This window comes from Haemaphysalis longicornis, unplaced genomic scaffold, assembly GCF_048455015.1.
Source record: "Haemaphysalis longicornis isolate Haplotype H1 unplaced genomic scaffold, Haemaphysalis longicornis Haplotype H1 scaffold_1, whole genome shotgun sequence".
In the NCBI taxonomy this organism is placed as follows: Eukaryota; Metazoa; Arthropoda; class Arachnida; order Ixodida; family Ixodidae; genus Haemaphysalis; species Haemaphysalis longicornis.
The window spans coordinates 187,470,870-187,494,495 of record NW_027526203.1 but is presented as its reverse complement, the minus strand read 5'-3'; the positions used below and the strand labels follow the sequence as shown (position 1 = coordinate 187,494,495).

General features: G+C 46.5%; 1 protein-coding gene across 1 annotated transcript in view; it reads left to right on the top strand.

Moving 5' to 3' along the window:
• The window catches only part of LOC144167622 (RYamide receptor-like), a 503,725-nt gene that overhangs the window by 204,419 nt on the left and 275,680 nt on the right, over positions 1-23,626 (top strand). The window lies entirely within an intron of this gene.

Genomic DNA, 23,626 nt, shown 5'->3' with positions numbered 1-23,626 from the left:
ATTCTGGGCTGCCAAGCCGATCGGGTGAAGCATGTGGTTACCCACCGCAGTTCCCATTTGGACCTTCTGGTTAGAAAGATGGCCTTCTATCAGCTTTTCCACCGTGTTGTGGAGCCACGTGCTAAGCAGCCTCTGTGTGGACGCACTCATGAGAAGACCAATGGCCTGCTCGACCGCTTTTCTAATCATTATATAACACATCTCTATGTCTGCCTTGCCGAGGAGAAGACAGGGGGTAGACGTAAGGGACTTTCGAGAGGACAAAAGCTTCAATTATTCCAAAGGTACCGGATTCCTTTAGGCCTCGCTTCTTGGTGGCAACTCGCCTGATCATGTGTATGATTTAATTAATGCTGTTTTTGAGGCGCTGCAAGGGGTCTCTCGCAGCGCCTCAAGATCCTGGACCAACATCTCGAGGCTCTTGCTGTTAGCCTCGAGATGTTGGTCCAGGATCTTGATGCTGGGGCTTGGAGTGATGGCCTTGCCATCAAGGAGTATTTGAATGTATTACTTTATTTGGCGTGAGGCCAGACTAAAAGGAGCTGTGATTTTTTACGTGAACACTGGAGACCACAGGCTTTAGCACATTGGCGTACTAGACGTGAGATGCCTTGTCTCGGTGTTAGTTTCCTTTATTTTTGTAACTCTTAGCACATAAGCAAGATGTGCACAGGGCCGCTAGACGGGCGTGAGTGGTCGCTTGACGCTTTCACGTGGCATTCAGCGAGAACGCAGGGGATACACCCGAAGATGTGCTTGGTGAGTACACCAACTGTCATCACCGTCTTCGCCTGGGCTCGTTGCTAAATCGGTAAGACACCAGGCTCTCGCTTTGTTAGTCTGTTAGTTCCAGGTTCGATTCCCGGTGGTGCCAGTAAATTCTTTTATTTGTTCGCTGGAGTTTTCTGGTGACACCAACGGTCGCGAAAGAACCCTTGGGGGGTAGAGGTTAAAAGCTTTGCTTTAAAAACGAAAACGCGTATGTATCGAGATTTCGGCCTGCGTTAAACATCCCGCGTTGGTCTCAAATTATCCGCAGCTCTCTACTACAGCGCACTTCATAGCTAGCTTCGCAACGTAGAACTGTAAGTTTAAGACATTCTGTTTTGGGTCCAACAAGCCATCCGTAACTTTTTTCAGGAAACCCAGCTTTACTGCGTCTATAATGGAGAAGACACAACAAGTACCGCTAAGGTGGTTGTCAAAATTCAGAAGCAAAGTAAAGGATCGGTTAACATAAATTGAAGGTATTTTAATGAAATCGAACTGTGCCGCTGTGCCTAATCCTTTGCCCAATATAAATTGAAGGTTTATGTTTAGCCCCCCGGAAGCCATACATATACTTTTGATTCCACCCGTACAATAATTGGGCCTTTGTATTCCCCGTAGTGCCAAGGTGCCTGTTATTGTAAATCAACTAATGACGGTCGTTTCTCCGCGCCGTACACCATTAAACATGTGGCCACTGCGCTTAAGATTCGAACATGTGGCTTCGTGCTCGGTGTCAGCTATCACTAGGGGTTGGTCATCCCAACGAATACTTCCGTGGTTTCCTTGTTGGCCACAGTTACGTTTCTCATTACGTATCTTTCTTTACGTCGAACGCATAATTTAAACTGAGGTCATCGTCAGAGGATAGCGGCTACTTAGGTTGTCAGTAATTAGAATAAGTGCATTGACAAACACCAATAACGCTTCTATACATCCGGAACCAAAGCATGGAGCATTGTTATGTCAGCTAAACTGGGCAAAAGGGGCTAGTATTTTGAACCACAAATCAAGCCCCAATACAAAAGGGACTGTATTATAAAAAGAAATGCCGCAGCGTGCTCTAGTGCTGCAAGGCTGGAGAAACAGCGGAGCTTTGTTTTGCTAGGCTTTGCTACGTTATTTTAGGTTTAGGTATGTTCTTGTTAGCCTAGGTTCAGTTTTGAAGGGTTCACGCCAAGTTTACCCGGATTTTACAACGCCGTTCCGGTCGGTCCCCCCTCCCCACTGATAGCGGATCCCAAGGGAGAAAGAAGATAGGTCGGCCCCCGCTCCTTTGTTTTCTCCAGCTTGCACCACTAGTGCAACAAGCTGCGTCAATATTTTTTCGTTTTAGTAGCCAAAGAGTGACTATCACCTTTAAAATTATAGAGTAAGGGGAACACGCATATTCCCCATGTGCTCACCCTCGAGCAAGAGCTAAAGCCGGCTTAACTGTTATAATGCCCTATTTGCAATGGTGCACTCCTTACAGGCGGCACAGTTTTTAAAGCAAAGCTTTTTACCTCTACCCCCCAAAGGGTTCTTTCGCGACCGTTGGTGTCACCAGAAAACTCCAGCGAACAAATAAAAGAATTTACTAGCACCGCCGGGAATCGCACCTGGAACTAACAGACTAACAAAGCGAGAGCCTGGTGTCTTACCGATTTAGCAACGAGCCCAGGCGAAGATGGTGATGACAGTTGGTGTACTCCCCAAGCACATCTTCGGGTGTATCCCCTGCGTTCTCGCTGAATGCCACGTGAAAGCGTCAAGCGACCACTCACGCCCGTCTAGCGGACCTGTGCACATCTTGCTTATGTGCCAAGAGTTACAAAAATTAAACGAAACTCACACCGAGACAAGGCATCTCACTTCTAGTACGCCAATGTGCTAAAGCCTGTGGTCTCCAGTGTTCACGTAAAAAATCACAGCTCCTTTTAGTCTGCCCCCACGCCAAATAAAGTAATACATTCAAATACTCCTTGAAGGCAAGGCCATCACTCCAAGCCCAGCATCAATATCCTGGACCAACATCTCGAGGCTAACAGCAAGAGCCTCGAGATGTTGGTCCAGGATCTTGAGGCGCTTCGAGAGACTCCTTGCAGCGCCTCAAAAACAGCATTAATTAAATCATACACATGATAAGGCGAGTTGCCACCAAGAAGCGAGGCCTAAAGGAATCCGGTACCTTTGGAATAATTGAAGCTTTTGTCCTCTCGAAAGTCCCTTACGTCTACCCCCTGTCTTCTCCTCGGCAAGGCAGACATAGAGATGTGTTATAAAATGATTAGAAAAGCGGTCGAGCATGCCATTGGTCTTCTCATGCGTGCGTCCACACAGAGGCTGCTTAGCACGCGGCTCCACAACACGGTGGAAAAGCTGATAGAAGGCCATATTTCTAACCAGAAGGTCCAAATGGGAACTGCGGTGGGTAACCACATGCTTCACCAGATCGGCTGGGCAGCCCGGAATGTCACTCCGCTTGACGTACTCCCAGACTCTTGGCGACTAAAACTAAACATTTTCCCTTTGCTTAGAAATATGAACCCCTCACATGAAGAGGGTCACCGAAAAGCACGGGCTGAAGCGGTAAACACCACCCTCCGTGGGGATCATGCGGTTATCTACATAGACGCCTCCAAACATCCGGGACAGCACTACGCCATCATCGTGGCTACCTCCAGAACCAACCTCCTTGCGTACCTCGCTTAGGACCCAAGAAATGACGGCAGCAGAAGAGGCAGTGCCGCATCACTTTACTCTCACTCAACCAGGGCTTCGGAGGGTAGTCACCAATTCCCAGCAAGACTACTGGAATTACCAGTCGGGTTGGATGTCCTGACCTGCACTGCGCGCGCTAAAAACCACTCCCGAAACGGTTCCATTCAGCTCATCTGGACACCCCCTCACGCTTCAATGGAGGGCAAGAAATACGCCCACCCAACAAGCCTGCGATTTTACCTCCCGTGCTATGGAGCTGCACGAGGACAGTCACCCGCTTGTCACGTTCAGGGAGATAACCCAGCTTTATCGCCTTCTGAGTCAGAGCGTACCATCGCTTTAAACTGACCTTTCCAGAGAACAACAAACTACCCTACGGCTCACACAATGTGGGCTACGTCCCACAGCCTACGCGTCTTCACTTAATGCATCCGAATCGCTACAACGCTGAATGTAACTTTTGCGCAGAAGTAGAAACACCCCGCCCCGTAATCGGGGTGTGCGACTTTAGCCCTGAGCACCCTCCTCTCTTTCCGTCAACTACCCAACACGAGCAATGGGAGATGCTGCTGTCCAGGCCCTCTCTACCTGCCCAGCTTCAGCGGGTGGACAGAACGCAGGCCGCGCGGACTGCATATGGGCCCCACTGAAAAAGGAATCACTCCCCAGGGCTGAACTCTGGGCAGTTCAGAAATCCGAACTGGAGTATTTCTTCCTCATTCTGCACCTCCTGTGCCGCAAATCTCCTCGCCTCCGTCCGCGGAGCAGAGACGGAGAGGTCAGATCGTCTAACACCGGGTTGGAGCTTACTTTAATTTTATAAAAAAAGTTTCCACTCTTGTGCTACACCAATACAACTCAACCAAACACCATTCATGCATCATGCATTAATTTAACCTTACGAATAATATATCTTTGAAGTATTAAATGGTCCGCATGGGTGCCGTCGCATGGGTAAGCGTAATGGGTGCCGTTTACAGCTTTGCTTTCCAACCACATTCACTGGGTGGATTGGCGCCATTTTTTTTTCTCCGTGAGAAAACCGCATCCACTGGCCGGGATCGAACCAGAGTCCTTGGCCTCAGCAGCACAAATCCTCAGACACTGCGCCAGTGCGGCGGGTAAGTCTGTGTGTCCAACAGGTTTACATGGGAGTCGAAGAATCATTCAAGGACGAGCCACTTCTGTTGATCGAACAAGGAAGTGTTCACTTCAACCGGGAAACGTTAATCTCACCTGTGCGTATGTAGGTCTTGTTGCATCTAACTGCAATTTAGGGTTGTCAAAATCCATAAAACAGTGAAACATCTGTAGGTGTGAAACACCAGCGGAAGTGGTGCACGTACCGGTAATAATATATGCAGAAACGTCAACAAGAGGTGTCGGCGCACGTTAAAGATCGCCAGGTTGTCAAAATTAATCCGGAGCTCTCCACTACGGCGCGTCTCATCGCCTGCGTTGCGTCGGCGCGTTAAACCCTGCAATCGGACAAGAGGTGAAATGGCTGATCATACGGAGCCTACACATTAGGCATCTAAGACACCCTGGTTGCAAAGACGGACGGCACGGGGAAAACAGCACTTCGAGCGGAAAACACGCAAAAGATCAGTTTGACCTGATTTCGTGGGTTTGGGAGAAGAGTATGAGGCTTACAAACGGAAGAGATAGGACTGGGCAACGAGGCAGCCCTGGAAGCAGAATATCGTCGTTCAGCGACACTTACAGCAAAGCAGGCAAATACGCGGCCAAGTTTTCGTTAGTTTGCTTACGTTTATTGAAAAGTGCCGGTTGAACCGTACCAACTTTAAAAATACGCAAAGGAAGTTTTCGTATACCAACAAGAATTGTTTCTTCATGCAAAACAGCATTGGCTTAGTGTGACTTTTTTCCAATTTTCTGAAATCGTTCCACTTTGAACGAACTAGAGGGTCTGATGCTTTTTTTAGAATATCTTATGGGGCTACTTTTTTTCCTATCTGCTTGCAAATGCCAGCTTACATGGGAGGATCCTTCGCTTTGTATTATAACTCGCACAAACCACACGGCCTTTTCTTTCGCCTTAAACGATGTTGTAATCGCTACTACGTAGGATATATTAATCTAGTGCACACTTACCTTCAATCTTTCAGTCAGAAGATCGTGACTATGTTGTTCAGCTTACTTTATTCCTCCAAACTGGAACATTTCTTGTGGTTAGCCAATTTTTGTTTTTTATTTTTTAATTCGGGGGCCCTATTCTTTGAAGGAAGGCTAGCTTATGTATGTACTTTTTATGGTCTGTACAACTTTAAGCAGCATACTCTCGAAACTTTTTCAGATCGACCGAACATCTTTAGCTTCTAGGTCATGCAATTCTGGTGTGATGTACATTTTTTACTTGTTACTACCGCCTGTTGATGGTTGATTTCTCGCTTGCTGCCATATTTCAGAGCCGTGATATTTTTTTTTCGTGAGTGCGCCAGAAGGAATGCTTGGGGTATTCCTGGGAACTTCTTTATAAACATTGACTGAAGTATTCGTTGGGCAGCTTATTGATTGAATAAATTTAGAATAAATAATTGATTGATTGATTGATTGATTGATTGATTGATTGATTGATTGATTGATTGATTGATTGATTGATTGTGAGTGCTATTAGACCTTCATGACATTAATAAGAAAACTTCATTTCTGCAACCCGGCTTGGGCAAATGCTTATCTTAAAAATTATAAAATACGACTATACGCGTTTGGTTTCAGTTACAAGAAAAAAAAACTTCGAGAAATAGGGGAAGAATGGTGGCAAATTGGGGGTCATCAGCCTGGGTATATTTTAAAATCTCGGCTGATCGCGTCCCTGCGGTTGAAGGTCATGGAACCTGCAATGCAAGAACTTTCTGAGGCCGCGTACGTTCCCGAAATTGTAAATTTCAGTAGAAAATACCCCCTTGCTTGGTGAGAGTGGAGAAAACATGTCTTTGGGCTGTCGTTCCGCTTCCTATAAGGTGAGAGGAATGCAGCTTGCCCCTTCCAGTCCCTTCTATTAACTGAGAAATCCGTAGTAGTCATTTTCGAAATCCTCGCTCGTAAATTCTGAAAAGAAATAATACCAACGTTGTCTGGAGGCCATGATGGCTTTCTTTCTACCGCGATGAAGGTTGCTTATATTCCTGCAGCCGGCTTACGCGTGAATTTTTAAAGCTTAGAAACGGTTTATTTCTGCCCCGTTGGAAGATAGGCCATTTTCTTTATGCATATAAATATGGACCTAAATTCAACCCCAGGAACGTTTGGCCAGTTCTCTTCCATAATGCGTTGGGTTCAGTTCGCCGTAGATATCCTACTCACGTTCTGTATTAACGCCGCATTGCAGTCGGTACTCGTTAATTCTATCAAAATTGTTTCGACCTAAAGCAATCATTTTTTGTTTGGTAGTTATTTTTCGCCTAATTTGATCAAGTTTTAACGCTGGTAACCGTCATGAATTAGGGACATTTGACTTTACTGTCTAAGCAACACGGATTCGTGACTGGACGATGAAACACCACCCGTATTCTCAATTTTATGCTGCATGTATCAGAAGCTGTGCAAAGAAGAGGACAAGTTTATTTTGTTCACTTTGATCTGAGCGAGCTTCTAGCCTTGCGGTTACCTATGCAACATGCCCCTGATGATGATTATGGTTGGATCTTTATGGTGCAATGCCAATAGGGCAAAGAGCGCCAAAACAATAGTCATATATGAGGGGTGAAACCTTAAACACTAAGTAAAGTCAGCAAAAACAAAAGTGAAATCACAAAACGACAATGACCATGGCTGGTGTATAGGGCCAGATTTCATTATGTGTGATAGGAAATGAGGTTTAAAAACTTGACGTCTGACAAATACTCAAACATACGTTTCACGGAAACAATGGCATCGTCACCTAGAAAAAACGATGGATGTAGGGGAATATGTTGTCTGTAGAGTTCTCTGAAGTGTTTGTGTCGTGTTGTGTGAAGTGCCTTGCATGTGATTAGTATGTGCACTACGGATAGGGGCTCTCCGCACCTGCTGCACTGGGGTTTAGAAGATCCCGTCAGCAGATACGAGTGCGTTGCATGGGTGTGCCCTATCCGCAGCCTACCCAAAGCGACTTCTGTGTGTCTGTTGCGTGTGTCAGTGGTGTATGGTCCCAAGCGTGGTTTTATAACGTGTAACTTGTTGTCTGTCTGTTCACTCCAGTCTGTTTGCCATGTTCTACGCAAGTGTTGTCTTATGTGTGGCTTGAGGTCTGTATATGGTGCGGTTGTTATGTCTACAGTGTTCTTGAGTGCAGCAGCAGTGGCCCTCTCGTCTGCCAACTCGTTCCCAGCGATCCCAGCGTGTCCTGGGACCCAGCAGAGGAGCAGCTGATGCTTCTGCGCATACACAGACATGATAGTGTTAAATACAAGATTAACTATGTGGTTTTTGTGGGGTGTATGCGATGACAGTGCGCGAACAACACTTAAGGAATCTGTGTAGATGATAGACTTCGGAATTTGAATTTCAGGAATGTGTCGTACAATCAGTAATATTCCATATGCTTCTGCTGAAAAAATTGTTGTGTGGACGCTCATGGTTCTGGCTGCACTGAAATTCGGACCATGAGCAGCGCAGGAGACCATAGTGGAGGTTTTAGACGCGTCACTGTAAAATTCTGCAAGTGGGTATTTAAACTGCAGAGACAGAAAGGGCTGCAGTATTGCAGCTCGCCGTACCCGATTTTTGTCAAGTTTCATTAAAGAAAGGTCGGAGGACACAGGACGAACTTTCCAAGGAGGTAAAATGTCTGAAAAGGGGGATCTGTACACATCTAAAAACGAAGCGCTCAGATCCGAGGCTGGCTCTCTCACTCTAAGTGAAAAGGGCAGCGGAACGGATGGGCAATTTACAAAAAGCACAGATGTGGATGTGTCGTTAAAGACAGGATAAAAAGGATGGTTATTCAGCGATGAAATTTTAAAAGCATAAAGTAAGTCCATATATAGCCCCAAGTGTAGCACTAAGTCAAGCATTCGCAACGCTGTTCTAGTCGCCGACCCATATACCACATTGCCATAGTCTAAACGAGACCTAACCAAAGCAGTATAGAGCCGTAGTAGGAGCTCTTTGTCAGAACCATACGATTGATGGGAGAGAACCTTAAGTACAGTCATTGTTTTCAGACATTTATGTTTAAGTTCCTTGATGTGTGGAATGAATGTGAGTTTCTGGTCAAACACAACACCTAAGAACTTTTGCTCCTTGTTCAAAAGAAGCCACACACCATTAAGAGTAATGTCTGGGTCCGGATGGACCCCGCGCTTCCTGTAGAACACAACGCAGGAGCTTTTTGCAGGATTCAATTTAAACCCATTCTTGTCTGCCCAGCCGGCAAGCTTCTTGCCACCAAGCTGGACTTGACGTTCGCATATTGACATATTACATGATTTAAAAGATATTTGCACGTCGTCTACATACATAGAATAAGAGATTGCTGGTGGCAGTGCCTTTCCAAGAGAGTTCATCTTTACTATAAAGAGAGTGCAACTCAACACGGCACCTTGCGGCACGCCATTTTCTTGGACGTGAATCTTTGAAAGTGCACAACCAACTCTTACTCTGAACGTTCTCTCTGACAAATACCTAACAAGGGTGTTCAACTTATTACCCGAAACACCGAATGACCTGAGGTCAGTAAGGATCCCATAACGCCAAGCGGGGTCGTAGGCCTTCTCGAGGTCGAAAAAGTTTGTGTCGTAAACAAAATGGGGTTCGGTCGGCACCAGAATCCCGGGACGCTCGCCGCCGAGTCTGTACACAAAGCAGCCGCGTCGGCGGATTGCCTCTAAAGCGCGTCATCCCTATTTCATATTTGCCGCGGTTTCGAGGCGCTTGTTCAAAGAAAGTGCTACGAGTTGTGCCGCGCCTCCGCCAGATGGCGCCACGGGTCGCGCGATCAAGAGAAGACGCGGTGAAACATCCCCCTCGCGAGGGGCACGATCAAATGCAGAGCATTTCCGGGGGCGCACGATGTTAAGTAGTTTGCGTTACGTTAATGTTGTTGCACTTGTGGCAACTGCTGACGAGAGAGCGCTCATCAGTAGTAATTTGAATGAGTCAACGATATAAGGCGCGTTCATAGCGTCCCACTCTGTGTCAGCTTTGTGGCGCAGTGGGTAGAGCACCATGTACATTGCGTTCCGCCCGCAGGGTCGAGGAATCGAAACCGGGCGCCGGATAGTATTTTTTTAAATGCAGAGCATTTCAGTAACTCACGATGTCACCCGCGTTGACGTCCGTAGCCCGAACCGCACCCCTCCCTACTATATAAAAAAGAAGTACTATCCGGCGCCCGGTTTCGATCCCTCGATCCTGCGGGCGGAACGCAATGTGCATGGTACTCTACCCACTGCGCCACAAAGCCGACACAGAATGGGACGCTACTAACGCGCCTTATATCGTTGAATCATTCAAATTACTGCTGACGAGCGCTCTCTCGTCAGCAGTTGCCACAAGTGGAACAACATTAACGTAACGCAAACTACTTAACGTCGTGCGCCCCCGGAAATGCTCTGCATTTGATAGTGCCCCTCGCGAGGGGGATGTTTATACAGGAACTCCTACTTCTAGCGGACTCCTGGCGCCATTTTTCTGCCATTGTAGAGACTATGAGGTGGTCTTCCAAGGGCGCCAAATTTGAATTGTACAATTTTTGTTAATTGTGCTTCTGACAGCGAAAATTATCATGTCACTTTGCGTCCCCCTGGCCACATAACTTATTTTTATATAGTAGGGAGGGGTGCGGTGCGGACTAAGGACGTCAACGCGGGTGACATCGTGAGTTACTGAAATGCTCTGCTTAAAAGACAGTTAAACAGTACTGCTTATGCACAAAGGCATCCTTGATGTATGAGTCAAGTGCAACCAGTTGATTGTTCGTCGATCGCCCCGCCCTAAAGCCTGACTGGCAGCTCACGGGAAGACCATTGTACTCGAGGAAGTACACGAGCCTGCGATTGATCATCTTCTCGAAGAGCTTGCACAGGCAGCTCGTCGGGGCTATTGGACGGTAACTTGAGGGGGACGACGGGTCCTTTCCCTCCTTCAAATAAGCCACTACAATGGCCTCCCTCCAAGAGTGTGGAATGTGCCCCAAAAGCGATATTTTATTATATAGATGTAGAAGTGCTTCAAGAGTGCCTGCGTGTAAGTGTTGTAACATTGTGTATGTGATGTTGTCTGGGCCTGGAGCTGAGGGCTTACACGTGCTTAGAGCAGCCCTCAGCTCATGTAGTGAAAACAGGGAGTTGTAAGAAGTCTGTGATTTGTTGTTGTCGCGTAGGGACTTCTTTTCACAAGAGGGTTTATGTTTCAGGAACGTATTTGTGTAGTGTGCAGAGCGTGACACGTGTTGAAAGTGTTGTGCGAGTGTGTTAGCCTGATCTTCTAGTGTGTCCCCTGCTGTACTGATCAGGGGCAGGCTGTGTGTCTGTTGTCCTTTGAGTTTGCGTATACGTGTCCATACCTTGCGTGTGTCTGTGTATGAGTTCATAGATGTTATGAATGAGCGCCAACTATCTCTTTTTGCCCCACGGCGCACACGTTTTCCGTATGCCTTGGCCCGTCGAACGAGAGGAGGTTTCCCGACGTGGGGTACTGACGGAGGATACCCCACGCCTTGTTCTGGGCCTCTCGCGCCCGCCTACAGTCCTCATTTCACCACGGCCTCCGCTGGTTGCGCGGGGCACCAGAGGCGTGGGGAATGGACTTTTCGGTGGCGTCGGAGATGTGCGCCGTGAGCAGTTGGGTAGCTTCTTCAATGTGTAGGTGTCCTATGGATGTGTGGTGTAGTTTGGACGTCTCTGTAAATGTATTCCAGTTAGGTCGTGCTTCATTGAACCTATTATGGGAAGATGGACTGCATGGGCCTTACCTATGTATGTTAGTGAGGAGGAGAAGTGGTCACTGCCATATGGGTCAGTGCCCACACCCCACTCGAGAAGAGGAAAGAGAACTGCAGAGCCAATAGCCAAGTCAAGATATGAGTATATGTTGTGTCCTATGTTATGGTATGTAGGCTGTTTATTGTTGAAAAGGCATGCTCCAGAGGATGTATCATGTAAGAAACCTCTCTATCAGGCGACCCCGGGCATCCGTACGAGAAGAGCCCCATAGAGAATTGTGAGCATTAAGGTCGCCTGTTAAGATGTACGGTTCGGGCAGCTGGTCAACCAGCGCCTCCAAGTCAGAGCTCGAAAGTGCAGGATCAGGAGGAATATATATGGAGCACACCGTTATCAGCCTATTAAATATTATTGTTCAAATTGCTACAGCCTCAAGGACAGTGTTCAGAGTGACAGGTTGGCAGGCTAAGGATTTCCGGGCAATTATGGCCACACCGCCAGAAGAAGAGTGCGTGCAGCCATCCCTGTCCTTTCTGTATATCAAGTAACTGTTCAAGAAGTTTGTGTGTTTAGAATTCAAATTTGTTTCCTGAACACACATTACACTTGGCTGATAAGCATGCAGTATTTCGTATACATCGTCAAGATTATTCAGAAGGCCTCTGCAGTTCCATTGTATTATGTTTTCTCTTCCCATTATGATGTGGTCTGAGCTACTGGAGTGTGACTATTGATGTAGGGTCTTTCGGGGCTTGGAATCTTGGAAGGGGTTTTCTGGCCTTCTCTACTGACCTGGACGTCGCAGCCCGTTCCTTCTGCTGCGATCAAAGCCGGAAGGTCTCGACGTCCATGTCGTCATCTGAAGGCAAGGGGGTGCCCAGCGGACCGGGCCCCCTTGACGTGGTACCCTTTCGGGTGTTCTTTGCCTGCGCGGCCAGTGCCGAAGGCGTGGGGAGCACCACAGATGGCACAGGCAGTGAGGTGGGGGAGGGGCTCGCTGCGACTGCCTCCGTCTCCATCTCCGTGCCCTTGCGTGTGCTTTGGGCCGGTGGAGAGGAGAGAGAGAGAGAGAACTTTATTACGCAATAATGCGAGAGTAGCAGTGGATGCAGCGGCATCCCCAACAGACGTTGTTGCAACCACAGCCGCTACTAGGTGAGAGAGCGGTGCAGAGGCTGGTTGGGCTGCAAGAGGCAGCCGAGGGGGGGGGGGGGGGGGGCGGCGGCGGGACCAAGTCCGACTCTCGGTACTGGGTCCCTGCCGAAACAAGACGCCTCTCCGCCCCCCGGCGAGCTGCGTCGGCGTACCTCCACAGGGGGAAAGAGGCGAACCTTTTTCCCGCATCTGGGAAGGTGATGTTTTCGGTTACGTTAATGATTTTATTCGCAAGATGAAACTTTTCACAAGCGCGAGAGTATGCTGCGTGTGGACCCTGGCAATTCGGGCAGGTGAAGTTGGTTGCAGTGCAGTTGTCGGAGAGATGATGGTGCTGGGCGCATTTGGCACATGTTGTTCTGCCGCGACAGGAGTTGGTACCATGCCCGAACCTCTGGCACTTGAAACAGCGCCACGGGTTCGGGATGTACGGCCGGACAGAACAACGGATGAAACCTGCGTTGACATGCTCGGGCAGTGAGCAGCGGTCGAAAGTCAGAATCAGATGTTTGGTGGCTATTTCTTTGTTGTCTCTCCTAATGACGATTCGCCTTACTGCTGTAACGTCTTGGTCTTTTAGGCCTTCGAGCACATCAGTCTCTGTCTCGGTTAGGAGATCTGACTCAGATATCACACCCTGGGAGCTGTTGAGGCTGCGGTGCGGTGTGACTCTGATATCATGGTCTGCCATGCGGGTTTGGCTGATGAGAGTTGTGGCTTGCTGCTGCGTGTTGACCTCAACTAAGACCTCACCGGTTCTTAGTTTTTTAGCATTGTACCTCTTTCCAAGGATGGCTTCAAGAAACTTCGATACAAGGAATACGGATTGTGAAGAAAGAGGCTTGGATTTGTCAACAGATTCAACTATCAAAAAAACGTGGGTAGTTGTCGGGTTTCGGGGAGTTGATGGCAGGAAGAGGTGGAAAAGATTCTTCGGTGCAGACCCTTTTCAGGGTCCGATCAGGTTTGGAGGGGGTTTTTCGATTTACCATATGGCATAGGAAAAATCAGGCGACGGGGGTACTTCCTTCGCTCGGGTTACCCTGATACCGAGAGAGGTCCCGGAGCTCCCTGCCTGGTAAACAGACATGGAGCCCATCCGCCGGAGCTTGACCTGGGCTCCGACGGCCACCGTTTGAGCTTTCTACCCTTCACCTTAAAAACACATCACCACGGTAGGTCACAGCTTATGTTGGGGGGCTCGGGGTCCGCGGTATCGCCAGTACCGTCAGCATGAATACTCAAGGTGCCCCGTGCGGGTCAACCTGCCCCTACTGCCCTGTTTCGGCTGCGGGAGCAACATCAGACCACCTCCTTGGGACATGTCCAGGACTCCAACCAGCCCGCACCCGGAACATGGTAGCCCCAGGACACCGACCAGGCCACCCGCCCGATATTCAACGGTGGACGCATGGTTCTCTTCACCGGCAGCTCTTGGACTTTCTTGCTGAAACTGTCCTATACGGCATTCTGTAGTGCATGAAGCCGCTTGCATACCGCCACAGTTTTTTTTTCAGTCCTTTGATTTCCTGGGGCAAAATGGCTCAATAAAAAAGCCATTTATGTCATATACAGTGAGATAATGCTAATAAAATGATCCCTTCAACTTATCACGCTTTTCCGGACGACTCGTAAAAGATTTATGTAACATTTCAAATTTGCTAGAGTGTGATTTTCCGGTTCCGGAGGCTTGAAGCTGTTCTACTTGTCATGCAAACTTATCAATTGAACCTGTGAATAGGGGAGGAATTCGCGTTTTTCTCTCCTCATTTGACGGAGCCTGATACGCAGAAAACGGAGCCTTCTGCCTTAGTCGCTTCGACAGACATCGCTTCCAGCTGTTGTACGAAAGTAGCCATGTCAGTGCCGGTGTAGTGCGCGAAACAGACTTTTGCGGGCTTTCATCCACCCGTATTCCTAACTGGTGTTTCTGAAGACGTACGGCTCAAGTGAACTGCTTTCAGGGGGAAAGCTCCAGTACACTACATCTTTCAAGGTCATTCATCGCGTCGCAGTGAGTATCAGCCACCGTCGCAAAAGCTGCGCCTTTCTTTCTTATCGCTTCGCTTTCTCGGAACTTCGCCCCTGAAGCATTACTGGAATAGACAAGTGTGAAACGGCTTTTTTGCTGGCGCCTTATCGCCAAGCGGTGGCTTGACCCTCTGTGAGTGTGGTTAAGCACAAACGATCCGCGTGACTAGACGAGGGTTTAACCACTAATTTATGAAACACTGCGCTGACTGTTGTATTGCAATAAATGCGCTTTCAGATTTCTCGTAAAATACGGGAAAGGTAATTTTTTCGAGATTTTGGTGCTGGTCAAATAAATACCAACTCTTTCAAACTGATGCAGAGATATCGAATGCACCGCACGTCAACCACCCACATGCTGCGTCTGGTCTTCTAAACCAATACTTTTGTTTGTAGATGCTCTACAGTGTTATTCGGGACAATATAGCTCACGTAAATGCTCCAGTGTTCATTAATCACGCGAAGACCTTCTCAAAATAATACGGAGGCAACTGCTCGTAAAAAACATCCCATAGTCTCCGCAGGATTCTGGTGCAATCTATCTTAGTTACAGACTGGCGTTGGCTTTGGAAGCGGCTTATTCTCTCCCAATGGACACTTGTTTCTCTTCTCAGCAGTCAGCGTGTACTAATAGAAATATTCTTAGACCTTCTATTGGATATTTGGTGCACCTCACTTCGTACTTTTCCGGAGCCATCTACACCCAAAGGTGCTACTCTTGACGACGGCTTTTCTTCGAGTTTTTGCTCTAGACAGTGGCTGTTGCCTGTCTCGCGAAGTCGTTATTTTTCCGGTGTGCTCAAATTGATGGCTGGTCCAAGATATCTCTGAAAAACTTCGAACCTTAACGTACACCACAGGCGCTAGGCATACGATCTAGATAGCGCAATATTAGATTAGACATCTTAAAATTTTGAAATGGCAGCTTCAACGCTCTGCAGACGGTTTTTCTTTGTATATAGTTAGCATCTGTTCGGACGAAGATCATGGCTGGAAGCAAAGTTTCCCCTAAACGTTTTGGTAAAACACCCACTCAGCCAGTGCGGAAAGGCGTAGCACGCAGTGCGCCATAAGCCAGCAATTACTTCAAGGAGGGTACATCTTCTTAAACATGGCAATCTCTAACAACACGCCGACAGGAATTATTGCGTAACCAACTGGAAATAACCTGAAGAACGCGCATCCATCATGCTTTACTATATCCCCCTCGTAACAGCCTGGCGGGAGAATCAAGCGTGTGACGCGTTTGGCTCAACTTTATAAGCCCTTCACCCACCTTCTATAATTTTTTGAAAGGATTAAATTCTAACTTGCAAATCGTGAGGAATGAACTAAAATGAGGATTTCAATTTAAAAGGGCTGACTTGGGCAAGTTAAACTTTTTTATCACAGGACGCAAGGCGCAAGAGGGACACAGCTGAAAAGGAAGCGCGTAATTAGGAAGTGTTTCTTCGGGTTGAATTCACAGTGCTAGATTGGTGAATAATCCTGCATCGGCATACCTAATCTCGCTAGCATAAATAAAAACAATCCAATACAACGCTCGTGCCCTTTTTATGCCATTACGTGCCTGCCAGCTTATCAATCTCTCGTTGCGCACAGCGGATCAATGGTTCACAAACACAGCTCCTGCTCCCCCAGTCGGCATCGCAAATCTTTCCAAATGTTGAGTGAAACACCCTCCCCCCCTCCCAAAAGAAATAAATACGCACACGGTGAACAACGCGCCGGGGCAGCTGCTGGTCCCATCCTTGCGTGCCTTTCCCTGTGTCTTCGTTTCTGTCGCCCTGGTTCCACTGAAGTATGTCTTTGCAACTCACCCAGCTTGCAGCACTGCTTCCAATTTATATATCTCGCCCGGCTTAATTGTGAGAGCCACCGACGATATTTATATTTTTGAAGCATGGCTGACATGGCAAAACCTGCGCAAAAATGACAGATTTCCTATAGGAAGGTCGGAGGACCATCCGGTAATACGCTTTACTTGCAATCATTGTTTTTTAGGCATCGCACTGCCTCGTCCATGTACTGCATATGCTGCCAGAAGTAAGCGTTATAAGTAATATTTGAACAGTGGCCAATATTCATTACTGCGCCGGCAGCGAGTGCCTAAGGGAACTAGCACGGACTCCTCTGGACGTGGCGCAATGTCCCGGTAGCCGTACCGGATAATTTTAATTGTCGCTCATCAGGTACGTGCGCTGGACTGGGCGTAACAGCTTCGAAAGAGCAGTGCTAGGCCCCGCAATAGTGCGGGATACATCGCTGCTTGCTACCAGCAGATCGTCACCCCTATGCTGGTAAGTGCGAGGAAGCGAGTGAGTGGAAGAGCGTTGCGTTCTGCGACCATTGAAGTTCGACTAGCGATGTCATACCCATGAGAATTTCAGAGTAGTTTGCGTTGTCAATTTCTCCTTAGACTCTCACGTGAAAAAAATACCGAAAAAATGAAAAGCACGCAGAGGTGGCTGCCAAATATTGAAAGCACAACCGAAGGCGAAGGTTATTCAAATTTACGCGCCTTTAAAATAAAATCAGAATCTTAGACAGTCTGTTCTTACAGGGCGTGACATTATTCAAACCAAAGTTAATGCTGTCACTGATTTATTGATATTCTAGGGCAACTACAATACAAAAAAATACTCCGCCAGGTGGTGTTTGTTGTTTATTAAGGAAAAGTGAATAGTAAAGTGGTAGAGGTTAGTACAAAAAGGTTAGATGTTTGGTGCGAAAAGAGAAGGAACGAAGCTAGGAAGACATCCGAACTAAGAAGTCAGACTGGCACAAAAATATCGTAAGGGCTTCTTTTTTAACATCAAGGTGATTGTACAGTGGCGTTAGGACTATGGTCGCTGTTCAAAGCCACCCGGTTACAAAAGGGAAGCCGCTAAGCATCATCATCATCATCATCATCATCAATGTAATCTGTATCCTCAGTGGCACAAATATACTCGTAATCCTCAGTATATATGCACCTCATAAGCCAGACATTTCCATTAGGCGTTATACAATATTTCCTTATAATAGCACGGAAGGCAAAGCAGCGGAAGGGATCTTCCACTGGTTTGTATGAAAGTGGTTTTATTTTGGTTTCCCGCTTTTCCAGCTGTTATATCGCGCAAAAACAAAACCTTTAGGAGGAATTGCTATATAATAGTGTTGCACTCGCGTAACGTTTGTACTTTGTAGCACTTCACCAAACTCTAAGCATATTCATTATGTGGTTAACAAATTCACTGGGTTTTTTCTCCTGTGATTACTCTTTGTGCTCGAGCGCCAGAAATTCGCGAAGTACAGCCATTATCGCCGTATTCCCGTCTCCCCTTCCATCTCTCCCGACTAGCCCACCTCTACCCCTCGGCTAGGAGTCGAATTCCCACCGTTTATTCTAGGTGGTTCCCACGTGTCGCATGACCTTTGTAGTACTCAAATCACAGGAGGCGCCTATAGGCGTAATCTTCAACCACCTGTCAGTCGCATCACACCCCACCATCGGTTTGCTAAACTAGCCATCAAATCAACATAGGCAGGAGTATTGGCGCGACCATTTGTCGTGGCGCGACACGCTCCGGTGATACCTACGTTCTTCTTGCCAGGAAACAACGACTGGGATCTGAATTAGTTTCGCGATACAGACTACTGAATTGCGCGCAAATGACACGCATCGGGACATTTTCCGCTTCGGAGCCCGTCAGAGCGTGTGCTACCACGGCTTGTTAGGCAGGCACCAGGAAATTCGTTTTCAATCCGCAGCGGCGGCTCAGTGGCTAAGGCGTTGTGCTTCTGAGTACAAGGACGCGGGTTCTATCCAGGCCACGGTGGCTTCGTTTCTGATGGAGACGCAAAGCGAAAACGCCCATGTGTCAATATTTCAGAGCCCGTTAAAGACCTCCAGGTGGTCCAAATTAATCTGGAGCCCTCTACTACGGCGCGCCTCATCGCCAGATGTAGGTCCGACGCATTAGGCTCCCCAATCAATCAACGTTCGTTTCCTATTGTGAGCCCAGGCAAGTGCGTAAGGTTTCAGTCCCCATTACCACGAGATGCTCAACTACTGAACCGAGAACATTTCACGAAATATTGACGAACGCACAGAAGCAAGCATACATGTAATTACAAAAAAGATTCGTCATGCTGTTTAGCATATCCAAAGTGGTTATGACTTGGACAGTGGTCGTAGCGATTGCAGTTCATGCGTTACACACGCATGGTTACAGTACTTTACTGTTTTGTTTTTCTAAAAAAAATCATTAACCCTTTCACTCTGCGAAGATGGATGACCAAAGAAGCTGAGGTGACAATTTTCAGGAGCTGTGCGAACCCATTCATTGCCTTGATCAATGCTCTCTGGATGAGGGTTGTGTACACACACATAATGTCTTGTCTTGTCTTTCTCGTTTTATGTACATTCGTGCGGATGACTACCGGCGCCCCAATGAGCCAGATGAAACTAGACATGCAGTGGCGTAACTAAGGGGGGGCCAGGGGGTACAAGTGCCACGGGCGCCACTTGGGAGGGGGCGCCGAGCCGAGTCCTCCCAACATGTGCCCGAGGGAAACAAGCGGCACCGGGTTACCGTATGTCACCACAGCGGGGCGGCATTGCCGCAGAAGTGAAGAGAGCGCAAGGACGACAAGAGAGGGTCACACATGGGGCACAATGTCGGGGGGACACACACGGAGGGCTAGCGCTCCGCGCACCACCCGGAATAAGGCACAATGTCGGGGGACACACACGGGGGGCTAGCGCCCCGCGCAACACCCGGAATAGCGCCTCGTATATGAACGCCTCTGTCCGTCCTTGTCTTCCTCAGCCCTCTTCTTTTGTTGCAATGTGGCTGTTCAAGCAGGTTCTTGCTTTCTGCTTTCCTTACTGCTTTACTTGTCACGAAGCGGCGCCACCGATGTGTAAATACTTAGGTAGGGAGTCCAGGATACAACCCCAAATGATATTCAGTGTGTGTGAGTGCTGCATGTATGCACGTGCTTTCTGTTTTCGTTTGTATTCCAGAAGCGGGCGGTGTGGAGGGTGGCGCTCTTAAAATTTGCGCCCTTACCCTTTGCAGGTATTCTTAAAATGCGAGGTGAACCACATGAAGTATATTTTAGGGATCCTCTTTTATATTCACACCAAACCATTATGGTCGTGTTCATCAAAACCTATACCCGCCGCGAATGCTCAGTGGAAGGCATTGCGCTCCTGAGGTTGCGCGGTTGCGTTCTATTTCCTGCCGCAGCCCCGACCTAGCACATCAGGATGGCTAGGTTCCGCTGTCCCACCCTTCGAAAGACGCTCCTCGCCGTTTTCTTTCCGCTGACTCAGGGCCGGGCTACCGCAGCGGCATTCGCAACTTTAGCTCTGCCGTGGCCGACAACGCTGCGTTCGTGACGCCGCTCCTTGAATTTTAGGTAACGGCTGGCAGAATTTCTTGTTTCACTCTTTGTAGAGCCACGTGTGTGAATCTAGAAGTGACATCGCTTGGGAAATTGTTGTGGGTTTCGTTTAAGGCTTTGCTTTCCAACCACTTTCACAGCGTGGATTGGAGCCAACTTTTTTTTTCTTGGCATCTTTCTGACGTTGAGCATCAGCACTGGCGTCACAAACGGCAGTGATATGCGACGAGGAGACAACAGGAATAGCTGGGAGGAGTTTTTTAACGCATCATTAGCATTAATAAAAAATGTGGGCATAATATGCAGATATTAAGTTTGCAATAAATCAGTAAATCAGTTGAGAAATACATTTCTTGGTCATATTTTATGTGAAGCGAGACAAGAACCGGTGACCGACAAGGTCCATTTCTTCTTTCACTTTTTTCGAACCTTGTGGACATCTGGCGTGTGGTACTATGAATACATATGCTATGATGGCTATAGTACACTGCAGCGAACAATCAATCAAAAAATCACTTATTCACTTCCCAAAACAGCCAGATGGCCTTTTCTCAACATGGATGACAATAATAATAATAATAATAATCAATCAATCAATCAATAAACCTTTATTTTCGGTGCCCAGGAACAACCCTAGGGCCTTGGTACTGGTACACCATATACAAGCATTCATAAAAACAAACTAAAATCAAGACAACACAACACAGAAAACCATATATATGAAAGAAACAATAAAGTAAAAATAGTTACAGAGATCCCAGAAAGCAAAACAGCAAAAAAAAGGAAGCCTAGTGTTAGAAGCCATGACACCCGGCCAGCAAAACGTTGAAGGCACGTGAAAAATTGAAAATACACAAGCAAATACTCAATGAACATGACGGAGATAGATTATACACATAAAACAAAGGTTTTGTAACAAAATGTTAGGAAGTTTCAACATGGAAAAACTAAGTTCAGCGTTACAAGCACTGACACTTAAACCGACAGAAATTCAAGCAACACAAAATCAGGAAAAGTGAAAAACAAACAAGCAAGATGATGATTTGCATAAAATAAATACGGAACAGAAATACGGCACATAAATGACATAAAGGCACTTAAGCTACAACACTTTTCAATTCATTAGAGAACAAAGACAAAGAGCTCTGGAATATATCAAGCCGATCAGAATATTCATTATATGCACATTGTATTCTGCAGATGGACGAGCGTCGTCTACTTAAAGCATCTGTTCTGAAAGTTCGAAATCTTCGGAAAAGTTTTGTTCGGCAAGTTGACATTAATAAGTGCAACCAAGTCACCACACAAAATATCACCATGAAGAAGTTTATAAAGGAAGATAATGTCAGCTCTCATTCGTCGACACCAAAGGGAAGGAATACTTCTGATACAAGACATGCTGCCGTTTGCGTCTTCTTGTACATGACGGAAACGGTGCCTAAAGATAGAAAGGAACTTATTTTGAACCCTTTCGATGCGGTCACTATTGGACTTGCAAGTTCCATTCCAAACAACAGAACCGTATTCGAGAAGAAGTAAGCAGAGAGCCGAATACAACTTTAAGAAAGGAAGAGGACTTTTAAACTCTCTAGAATACCTGCAAACAGCACCGAGACATCGAACAGAGCGTCCAGTAATTTGTGTAACGTGGGAAGAGAAAGTCAGAGAAGAATCAAATAGTACTCCCAAGTCCCGAATTTCGGTCACCCTCGGCAGTGCAGTGCTTGCTATTTTATAGGAGTATTGCAGCTGTTGAGTTTTCCTACTATAGGAAACAACTTTCGTTTTTGAGGGGTTCAAAATTAAGTCGTTTTTGGTGCACCAATGATAGAATGACACGATATCAGCCTGAAGAGAATTACAGTCCTGAACATTACGTACTTCTCTGAAGATTTTCATATCATCAGCATACAACAAAAAAGAAGAATTTTGAATGGCAGAAGCAACATCGTTAATGAAAATGGAAAAAAGAAGGGGGCCCAGAACGGAGCCCTGGGGTACACCACTGGTTGCTTTGTACCTAAATGATGTTTGACCGTTAACACTTATATAGCAATATCGCTCCTGCAGATAGCAACGTATAAGACCCACTAAAGAAGCGTGAATAATAATAATAATAATAATAATAATAATAATAATAATACTAATAATAATAATGATAATAATAACAATAATAATATTATTATAAGTAAAAATAATAATATCATTATCATTATTATCATGAGGGGCGCGAAAATATATTTGCCATGGGCGCCATCCCATCTAGTTACGCCACTGTAGACATGCGTGAATTTTCGACGTCCCCGTCGCATGGCAACGTACCGTCAGCACGGGAGGGCGTAAGGGAATAAAACTAGGCACTCAAGGGCTTCAAACGACGACAAAGCGAGGGTGGAGGGAACGTAGATATCGCCGACGCCGGGGTCTCAGCTCCAAATCTTCGAGACGCCTCTCGAGTGAAAGCAAGTGCAGAATCCAGTAAAGCATGCAGGCAAGCCCACAAAGAAACAAACTCGCAGACACACGAGCGCCTGTCGCTTCAAATGCACGTGCAGCCTCACGACTGTGCTCCAGCGTAGACGACTATCACTGCCTTGAGGAGCCAAAGGAAACCAGCCATAAACGTGTTTCGGGTGCGAGCAAAGAGAGAGAGAGCACTGTTTTTGCCGACGGAGATAAAAAATACACGAACTCATAGCCGTATCGGCAGCTTCGCTGTAAAAGAAAGTTCGGATTCAGCGCTTGAATCCCATTCCCTCTTTCAGTGGCGCAGCCAGAAACGTTTTTCGTGGGTTGTTATACGCCACCAGTAAAAAACAAAAAGTTCCTGGGCCCCAACCAAATTTTTATCACTTTTCGGCTTCAATAAATTGACATACGTCTTATTTTTCTTTTTAAGTTATAATATATCGATTTGGTGGGTAAATACATACATTTTATTTATACATACATTTTATTTCATCTTCATGACAAACAGATACAAGTGCCAGCCCGCGTAACCAATTTCTGCTTATATGCGGGGCAGGGCAGTCGGTCGTAGAAAAAAGAAGATAATAAGGGCACAATACATTCTGCTATCAAATCAAAATAACGTCCAAAACTTGTACTGTCTTAATAAACAATACACACACACACACACATCTATATATATATATATATATATATATATATATATATATATATATATATATATATATATATATATATATATATATATATATATACATCTATACATACGAAACCGTCTAGTAACACAGGGTCACCAAACGCGCATATTCCTAAAACATATTATTCCGGTTCCATACAAAAAAAACGCCAAATACAAGCCTTAAGTATAATTGAGCGAAGCGTAACTAACGCATGAATGCAGAGGGAGACAGGTCCCATGCAATGACAACACACGTTTATTGCAAAAACATCAACCGTAGGGTAGAATTCCACATCTTGCACTATTTGCGCAGCTGAGCCCAGAGAAGCCTCAAAGTGATAATATCCCACATGAAATAGACCTTCTAATATATATATATATATATATATATATATATATATATAGAAATAAGGGTTGGCAGTCGAGAAAACCTCTGAAAGCAAAGGGGAGGATGTGGTAGATAATTGAAACAGATTAAGAATTTGGAAAGAAAGAAAGAAAGTGAAGAAAAAATGCCCGCCAGGTGGGATCCGAACCC